General features: G+C 41.9%; 1 long non-coding RNA gene across 1 annotated transcript in view; it reads right to left on the reverse strand.

Annotated features, from left to right (window-relative positions):
• The window catches only part of LOC144295924 (uncharacterized), a 42,553-nt gene extending 41,996 nt beyond the window's left edge, over positions 1-557 (reverse strand). The window contains exon 1 of the long non-coding RNA XR_013363066.1: positions 428-557. This is a non-coding gene — a long non-coding RNA (uncharacterized LOC144295924). The remainder of the gene's footprint in view (positions 1-427) is intronic.
• Positions 558-9,005: the final 8,448 nt, after the last annotated feature.

Below are 9,005 nucleotides of genomic sequence, written 5' to 3' on the forward strand. Positions count from 1 at the left end.
GATTCCAAAGTGTGAACTAGATGGTGAACTCCCTCCTGCCTCCCCGCCTCCGAGCGCAGAGCGCTTGGCTCCAGCCGTCGGGGAGCAGGAGCGCGCGCGGGTTCGGAGCTCGCACGGCTCAGGCTGCCCCTCGGCTGCGTGCGGCCTGACCCCGGAGAGGCTCATGCGGCCAGAGCAAGAGCTGCGAGGGACCCGGCTCTGGCCTGTGCCCGGGGCTGCGGGTCCCTGCGGGCGCAGCGACCGCCAGGCTGAGGTCCTCGCGCAGCGCTCCCGCCCTCTCAGCGCCCACCGGGGCCTCCGAAGCATCCCTGCGTGGGATGCCATCCCTTCCCGGCGGAGAGGAGAGCCGGGAAGCAGGGCCCGAGCGAGAGGCTGGGGGTCGGGGTGGGCGAGAGGAATTGGAAAATGCGAAAATGCATCTGCTGACCTTGGGATTTTAGGCTTGGGTATTATTAATCGGGAGAGACGTTGGGTGGTTTCGGTCCCGCAACTCCCTGGCTCAGATGGATCCTGCAGCTAGTTACGGGTGTCAAACTGGTACGCGGGTGGGGCAATTCATTAGGCAAGAAATGGATTAGTTGTTTATTATCTATAAACATTCCATCCACAGCAACCAATCATAAAACCGCGGAAAGGCCTATAAAGTCCAGGGCGGCGCAGCCTCCATGTGGGCAGTGAGGGTTTAGCAATTGTTCTGTGGGTGGGGAAGGGGGTCGGTCAGAGATGGAGAGAAGGAAGAAGAGGGTGGGATTGGTCGGAGAAGTTTTGCCTGGGTTGAGAATTACGATTTCTCAAAATTTAATGGGGCAGAGAGAAAACTGGGGTGCCTTGGAAGCGGATGAGGAGAGAAAGGAAGAAACGAGGAGCAAAGGGGCGACAGTGGGTTGTTGTTAACGAGGCTGACACCAGCAATAAAAACTATTGATTATGTGGGGACAGCAATTTAGTCTTTGGTTCTTGGTGAAATGCTTAATCACCAACCATGAAAGCAGCCTAATATTTTATGGAGGGAAACAAATTTAAAACTGGCATCTTTCTAGCAGGAATTCGCTTTTGAGTATAGGTGAATTGCTTTTCCAATTCTCATTTGGGATAAAATATTTTCTAACAGGAGTTAGTCTCAAACAATGTTTTAAAAATATGAAGTCTGAACAGTTGTTAAGCAAATAGCTTTGTTATTTCTTTAGGTATTTCTTAGAACAAGCCTTAAATTCTCACTGTTTGATATTTTAGTATATTAGGAACAATGATCCAATATTTATACTGTCTGCCAAATAACTAATTCAATACTCTTGTCATTTTTACTCAGAATCTGTTGCTTAGAAATCAAGCTTTTGATAAATATATTGGTTTGAAAACTTCTTAGGAATCAGTTTTAGAAGACAGTGACATATACGCAGGCATCAAAGGTTTCCTATTTCTCAGACTCTAAAAAACATTTTTATTGAAGTATAGCATTCCCAAAAGTAACAAATCATAAGTAACAAGCTTGAAAAATATCTTTTAAAAATATTTCTCATGTAACTACCTAGATTTTTTTAAAAAATGGAGGAGATTACCAGCACTTCACAAGTCCCCCTCATTTAAAGCATCCATTTATCAGATTTTTATTTGGGGATATGTGGTTTTTAAATTGTTGCATATCAAATGCTCAGATGTCTTTTTCAGTTCTAGTATGGTGGATTTCTTTATTTCCTGGGGATTATCTTCTGGAAAATAAAAATAAAATGCTCTGAGCTTTCCTGTGTTGAGGAGGGAACAAAAACAGGCACCAAATCCATCTTTCCCTGTCTGGCAACAGGCACCCCTTCCCCCAGCTTTTCTTATTCCATGCTGAGAGACATAACAAACAAACGATTACATGTTGAAAAACACATCTGAAAACAGAAAGGTCACGTTACTACCGAGTCCTGGGGAACATTAATCTGGTGTTTGGAAAACAGTTGACAGTTGAAGGCTGGGGTTTCTCTCTTTTCTCCTCTTGGACTGGGAGACAGAGACAGAGAGACAGAGAGAGAGAGAATTTGAATGAGAAGAACAAGGAAGAGACCACAACTTTGTGGCCTCTTCAGAAATAAATGCTTCAAGGGGTTACCAACATTCTAACCGAGATTTTTAAAAAACAAACAAGGGAAACTGGACAAAGAGAGAATCCGAAATGGCTCGTGTTCTCCTTTACTCAAAGCTTGGAGGGATGTGTGTGTGTGTGTGTTTTCCTAAAATAATTAATGCGAATAGTGAGAAATACTTACGATCACGTCAAGCCCTGAACGCCTGAGGGTACAGTTTGCTGGACGAAAACCAGTCCCTTTTCTAATAGCTCTGAGAAGGTGAAAGTTGATTGCCTGCCCACTTGCTTCACTACAGCATTTCTCTCAGCCTGCGCCCACCCTCCTCGAGCCTCATCTCTCCTGGTCCTGCAGCTGTACCCGCGGAATTCCTTCCCTGACAATGATGGGTGCTGCAGGTAACCCCTCTCCCAGGGGGCCCAAGAGTCCGGGAGGTGAACTGGGTGTCTAGCACCTAGATGTCCATCTGAGATTGCCTGACATTCCTCTTTTCTGAATCGGTGAAGTAGAACAAGAGAAGACCTGAAGTACGTTCCTGGGACAGTAACTGGAGATATTACACTGAACATCAGCCTGATAATTTGCAATGACAGCAAACAGTGAATCCGTCTTTGCAGGCATCCTTAGATCTGTCATCTCTAAAACGCAATGAATATGAGAGGCGGGACGGTGGAGGGGGTCAGGCAGTCAGCGGGAATCAAAAGACTTTGTGTGTCCTTGACGCTGTTACTTTACCCTTGATGGGCTCGGGGTTTCCCTTGCACAAAATGAGACCTGATGATGTGCTCTTGCGTCCTCTGATTGTTGGACACTAATCAGGCCATCGCGGGCAGACGTGATCTATTGCTAGCGCCTTTTTTGCGTGTCTGTGCAAAGCGCTTATTTGGAGCCGAGCTGACAGGGCTGCAAAGACCCGGGGCAAACACTCCGGGTCGGGAAGTTTCGCGCGGAGGCCCCGGCGGTTAACCGCCTCGGGCGTGCGGGATCATTCTGCACGCTGCCCCCGGGCCGAGGTGATTTATGCGCTGGTGACACAAGTGGGCCGTCAACCTGGATCGTTAGACTGTATCTGGGAGCTGCGGCCGAGTTAACGCAGGACTGCTCAGGCCGGGGGGAGCATGCTGCAACCTGCGCACCTTGCCAGCCTCTCCACCCGGTGCTCCGCAGCTCCGGCGCGAGGAGCCCGCAGCTTTTCCTGCTGGGTTGGATTCAGTTTCAAACCTCTGGGTTAACGGACAGTCTATCCATGCCTTGAGCTGTGTGGCCCGCGGGCCCCCGGGGACTCCAGGCTGAGGCTGGCGGGGCTCGGGGCGCAGGGGGGATGCCGGCGCGCGCCCACGCCCGGGTCCGCCCGCGGTCGGAGGGAACAGAACGCCCTGCAGTTCAACGTGATAGCGGGGCAGTTCGCCTTGGGAAACAGTTATTCCTGATCGTTTAAGACTTGAACTTTAAAAAAAAAAAAAAAAAGGAAAGAAAGACCTGAACTTCTCCAAAACCCACCAGCGACTGCGTCCACATCCCCAGCGCCCGGCAGGCGGCCAACTGCGCTCCCCAAGAAGGAGCGAGACTGGTTCCATCCGGTTACAAATACACTTTTTTTTTTTTTTTTTTTTTGAAATAATCAGATCCCGAGGCCCTTATCTCTCCATTCACAATTGTCGGCAGGCTGCCTCCCCGCAGCTCGCGCCGCCCAAGCGGACGCCTCCGCCTGGAAGGCCTCCGGCGAGCGCCACCAGAGCCCTACTGTGGACAGTGAACGCTGATTTGACCTTTCCGGGTTGCTGCGCGTTTGCTTCTCAACCCAGTTGTTCAGAAAGTCATTCGATAACAAAAACACACAACTAAGAAAGACGGGAATTCATGAAGCTGGCACCAAGGTTTTGGATTTTCCCTTGAGAGGGAGCCCTGAGAGGGGGACGCTCCCCCTTTGCACTTCACTCTATTGCTTTCGACTTTTTGCTCCGCTGGGTTCCGGGAAGCCACGCGGACAAGGTCTTGAAGCGGATTGGGGCGCAGTGTTTCCGTCATTCCCTTTAGGGTTAAGTCCCCGATCCCCATCTCCAACCCCACCCCCGCCACTGGAGCAGAGACCCGGGAAAAGCTACCAGACTCTGGGCACCAGGCCCTGCAGTAGGAAGACCGTGAGATAAGGGATGCCTTAAGTGCTCCTCCAAGATAAGGCCCCTGAATCTTGGAGGAATTTAGCCCTGCTTCCCTACTTGGCTCTTGTTTTTATCACTCCGTCCCGTCCACTCCCCACTTCCAGCCCGCCCCTCCCCCCACACCTGTAGGCACAGCAAGTGGCCGGGAGTGGTGGTGGCACGAGATGTGCGTCTCCTCCCCACCCCCATCCCCATCATCAGACTCTGCAAAGGCCGCGCAATCTGCTTAGTTCTGGTGGAAGTCCATTAAGATGCTAACAAGATCTATCAATGGTTCAACACACACACACACACACACACACACACACACACAAATTCCAAAGGCAACAACTCCTCCTTATTCATAAATATTGCTCCAATTGTGTCAAAGACTTTAAGTGATTTTTTGTTCCGTTTGGAATTTCCGGTGGTACATTTAAGATACAGAGAAAAATTGGGTATGGTTTGGCTAGCCATATGCTAGCACACCGTTAAAATGAAAAAAGAACTTAAAGTTTTTAAAAGGACACACATAACATTTAAGATATCCTTATACAGAATGCTCACAAAAAAAAAAAAGAATGCTCACAAAATTTTTATGAGTTATATGAATAGTTACAATGAAGAAATTACATTCCCTATTTAATAAAATTTATTTTAGTCGTTTGCACAGATATTCTACACTGATGATGCTTGGTTATAAAACTTTATTTTGCAGAAAAAATATTGCTTCCCTATCAAATTATAACACAGGGCAGGAAATAGTATATTGGACTTTTAAACATACATAGTTATTTTGAAACGAAATGTTTTAACTGCCTGGCACATACATAAAACACTAAAAAACTAAAAACTTGGTTGTATTTTAGAAATTATCATAATACAGTCTCCTCAATGAAATCAGAATTCAAGAAACCAAGAAAAAACAACTAATGCTTTGGGATAAATAATCTTTTCTTCTTAATTCCTAGACAAGGATTGGCCAGTAATAAATGAATATTTGCAAGAAGTCATTAAAATCAAGATTAAAATGCTGTATAATCTTCCTTATAAAACATAACATATACATTTCATATCTGACCATACGAAACTGTCACTTATAAATTTTACACTTTTATGAAATACAACTTACTTGTGTTATATTTATTTTGTAGCAGAATGGAAGCCTTATTGCTTAATTTAAGTGAATATTACAATATCACTTCTGTTGATTTAGTTTTACTTTTAAAAGTCTCCCCCCAAAAAAAGAGGGATGTTTTTGTGTAAACAGCAAATTTTTTCAAAATATAAAATCTAAAGAAATCATTTGAAAGTATTTTGAAAACTTTAGAGATTATATTTGTTGGATTTTCTCTTCTTTATCTCTCTCTCTCTCTCTCTCTCTCTTTCATAATTTGCAAGTGTGAATATTTGGGTGACCTTCACTATCTTTTCCCCTTGACCTTTCCAGGTTCCTTTTCCATCTGTTTCTCAACTTAGGAGGCCAAAAATTCATTATATAACTATCTCCAAACAAAAACACACAACTAAGAAAGGTGGCATTTAATCAGGCATTTGCATATTAGGCAAGAAAATTATTTTTGAAGCTCCCACTTATTTAAACAATGTTACATATCTTTGCTTGGAAGTGAGTAAACTAAATGTAGTGTTTCTTTCTAGTCACAATGGTAGAGTACTATGTTAGAAGGCAAAACCTCTCAGCCTGTGAAAATCACCTACCTACCTTCTCTTGATGTTTAAAAAAATATCCACTGAATTCTTTGGACAGGCTCTCTATACAATCTAGCTTTTATCGTAAATATTCATATTGACATTTGAGAGGTAGCTTTATTCCAATTAGTGAGAGCTTATGAACAACAGTATAAAAGGAAAAGACAGCTTTCCTACATATTCACACCCTAAACTTCCTATCCCCAATGTAGCAGGAATAATCCTTTTATTCCATTAAAATGGTCACTAACCTTATAATGATAAAAGAATGTCTTAGTCTTTTACCTGAAAGAGTCTTGTCAACGTAACAGGAACTGAAATTATGACTGGCCCATGTTGTCTATTACAGTCCAGGGCTCTGTACTGTTTTGCCTTCATGAAGGCTGAAGTAACAATGTCTGACTATTGCCTCCTGGGACCCTTATGAAAATAAGATAGATAGCTGGTTCAAGCAAATGCTATAGACCTTGACCTGGGATATAGCTGTGAAAAGCAAATAATGCCACATACACTAAAGATAATTAAAATGTTATTCTAAACTGTTTTTTTTCTTGTGCACATTATTTTGTATGGGCATATGAATGTTATACTCAGTTACACAGATATATAAGAAATGATTGTACTTATAAAAATGTTACATAGCCTTTCTTTTCCCCTCAGGAGGGCAAAAATACCATAGGAAGCAATTGCATTGCAACTTCCATTTTCAAAGTCCTTGCAACTTGAGTATTTTAATTCATAATTCATATCTTTATCATTCTAAAAAAATTAGGCTTCTTCAAAGCTGTCGCTCTGAAATGTCTTGGTGTTTGGTAGGCTGCGCGTGTAAGGCTGCATTTCCTTTTGACTGGGGCAGAATAAAGTCATTGCTTTGGAGATAATATTTATTTGGATGTGTGTGCTTATTTGTTTAAAACTACGAATCCTGGAGAGAGTGTTAATTCTATGCTATATAAGTGAGTTTTATATAAGAAATATAGAATTTCAGCTAAAAAATTGTATCTCAACAATATATTATTGTGTTAAAATATTGTCAGTCTAAGATCAGCTTGATATGAAAACAAAATGATTAAGGTCTCTTAATGAACACCAGCATACTACCATATGTTATATGCATAGATATTTCACTGGTTTTAGATTGGAATGATTGGAATATAATCCTCCTGAGAAAGAAATTTAAGGTAGATTACTTAATGATTTTTTTCCAGCCCAAATTTTAAGATGCTAAAACATAGGCATATGTTTTGTTGTTTAAAATGTTTCCAAAAGAAAATCTGAAATCAAAAAGACATTAGAGGTCTTTTAGGTCTCTAAAAGACATTTAGGTCTTAGACATCATGATCATTAAAAAACATTTTTTTTAGATAAAAATTATGATCACTATTCTGTTTTTCAAAAGTAACAGTCTTGGGATCCCTGGGTGGCTCAGCAGTTTAGCGCCTCCCTTCTGCCCAGAGCATGATCCTGGAGTCCCGGGATTGGGTCCCACATCGGGATCCCTGCATGGAGCCTGCTTCTCCCTCTGCCTGTGTCTCTGCCTCTCTTTCTGTGTCTCTCATGAATAAATAAATAAAATCTTAAAAAACGAAAACAAAACAACAACAAAAAAGTACCAGTCTTCATGCCAGGAGAAATATATTTAAGAGTCCCTGACACTTTAGGTTTATTGAAGTAGAAACATAGAATGTTACTTTGGAAAAAAAATTTAAAAAAAGAATGTTATTTTGAAAAAGAAATATATATATTCATATGTATGCATATCTACTCTTTTTGAGAAGAGAGCTAAAAGGGCTTCATAATTTAGGGCAGTAGAAAAGGGAATGGCAAGAAACAACCCAAAACAAGAGGAAATCCAATCGTGTTTTTGGGACAAAGAAGAAAGGGCATTTTCCAGGCTAGATTTAGTCTTATTTGGAGCAGTTGGAATGAAAGAGAGGTAGGTTGTTACTATCTAAATTAAATTATGTGGATTATCTGTCTATATAGAGCAATGACATCTCCTGTTCCTAATGAGCTATGTAGATGTATCTCTAACCCAACGACAGAGGATCCACCATCTACTTTTGAAATAATTTGGAACTTTCCATTTAGTTAGGAAACATATTTCACCAATATCGTATTGTAACTATATTTTCGAATACATTCTCCATGACAATAGTCTTTAAATGCAATTACCTCCCATTATTAATTGACCATCTAGTATGTACCAGGCACTGTTCTAGGAGCATCAATGAACAAAACAAACAAAATTCTTGCCCTCCTTAGTTGGGCGATTCTTTCTGAAGAATCTGGAAATGAATAGTTGAGGGGGGAGGGGAATTCTGTAGTTTTCAGCATGTCCACTAGGTGGCAAAGTGTGAAAAACTGTCCACTTAATGTGGAGCAAAATTTGGTGCAAATAGCATATTTCTATTAAAATTTGCACCATATTAGCTAATGGTCAGAATACAGAATACATTCTATGTTCAGTTTGCAAAGCATTCCTTTTTTTTAAGACTTTATCTATTTATTCATGAAAGACACAGAGAAAGGCAGAGACATAGGCAGAGGGAGTAGCAGGCTCCAGGCAGGGAGCCTGATGTGGGACTCTATCCTAAGATAGCGGATCATGCCCTGAGCCAGGGGCAGGTGCTCAACTGCTAAGCCACCCAAGTGTCCTTACAAAGCATTCTTTATGAGGGGCTCATCATTTCAAGAAAAGAATATAGCCAGTTGCATTTCATAGAAGTCTGTCTGTAAGATCCCCATTCAGCTTATCTTAATAAATTTTGCTATTTTCCTTCCCATATTTGTATGTAGTCCCAAATATATGGATTATAGAAATTTGCCAGAGTCTGAACATCAGGTTTTGCATAAGGTCCCACAAAGCCTTGGGTCAATTTTATTCAAATTTACAGAGATAAATTTAGGTATCACAATGCAATTTCAAATTTAGGGAGTTATTGTCCAAAATGTTAATATATTGGAATAACATCCAATATATTTATGAGTAGTCAAATACATATGCCAATATATACATACATGCAATCATACATAAGTTTTGTTTTCAGAGACCCCTTAAATGAGATTCACACTTATCATGAAG

This window comes from Canis aureus, chromosome 24 (genome assembly GCF_053574225.1).
Source record: "Canis aureus isolate CA01 chromosome 24, VMU_Caureus_v.1.0, whole genome shotgun sequence".
NCBI lineage: Eukaryota > Metazoa > Chordata > Mammalia > Carnivora > Canidae > Canis > Canis aureus.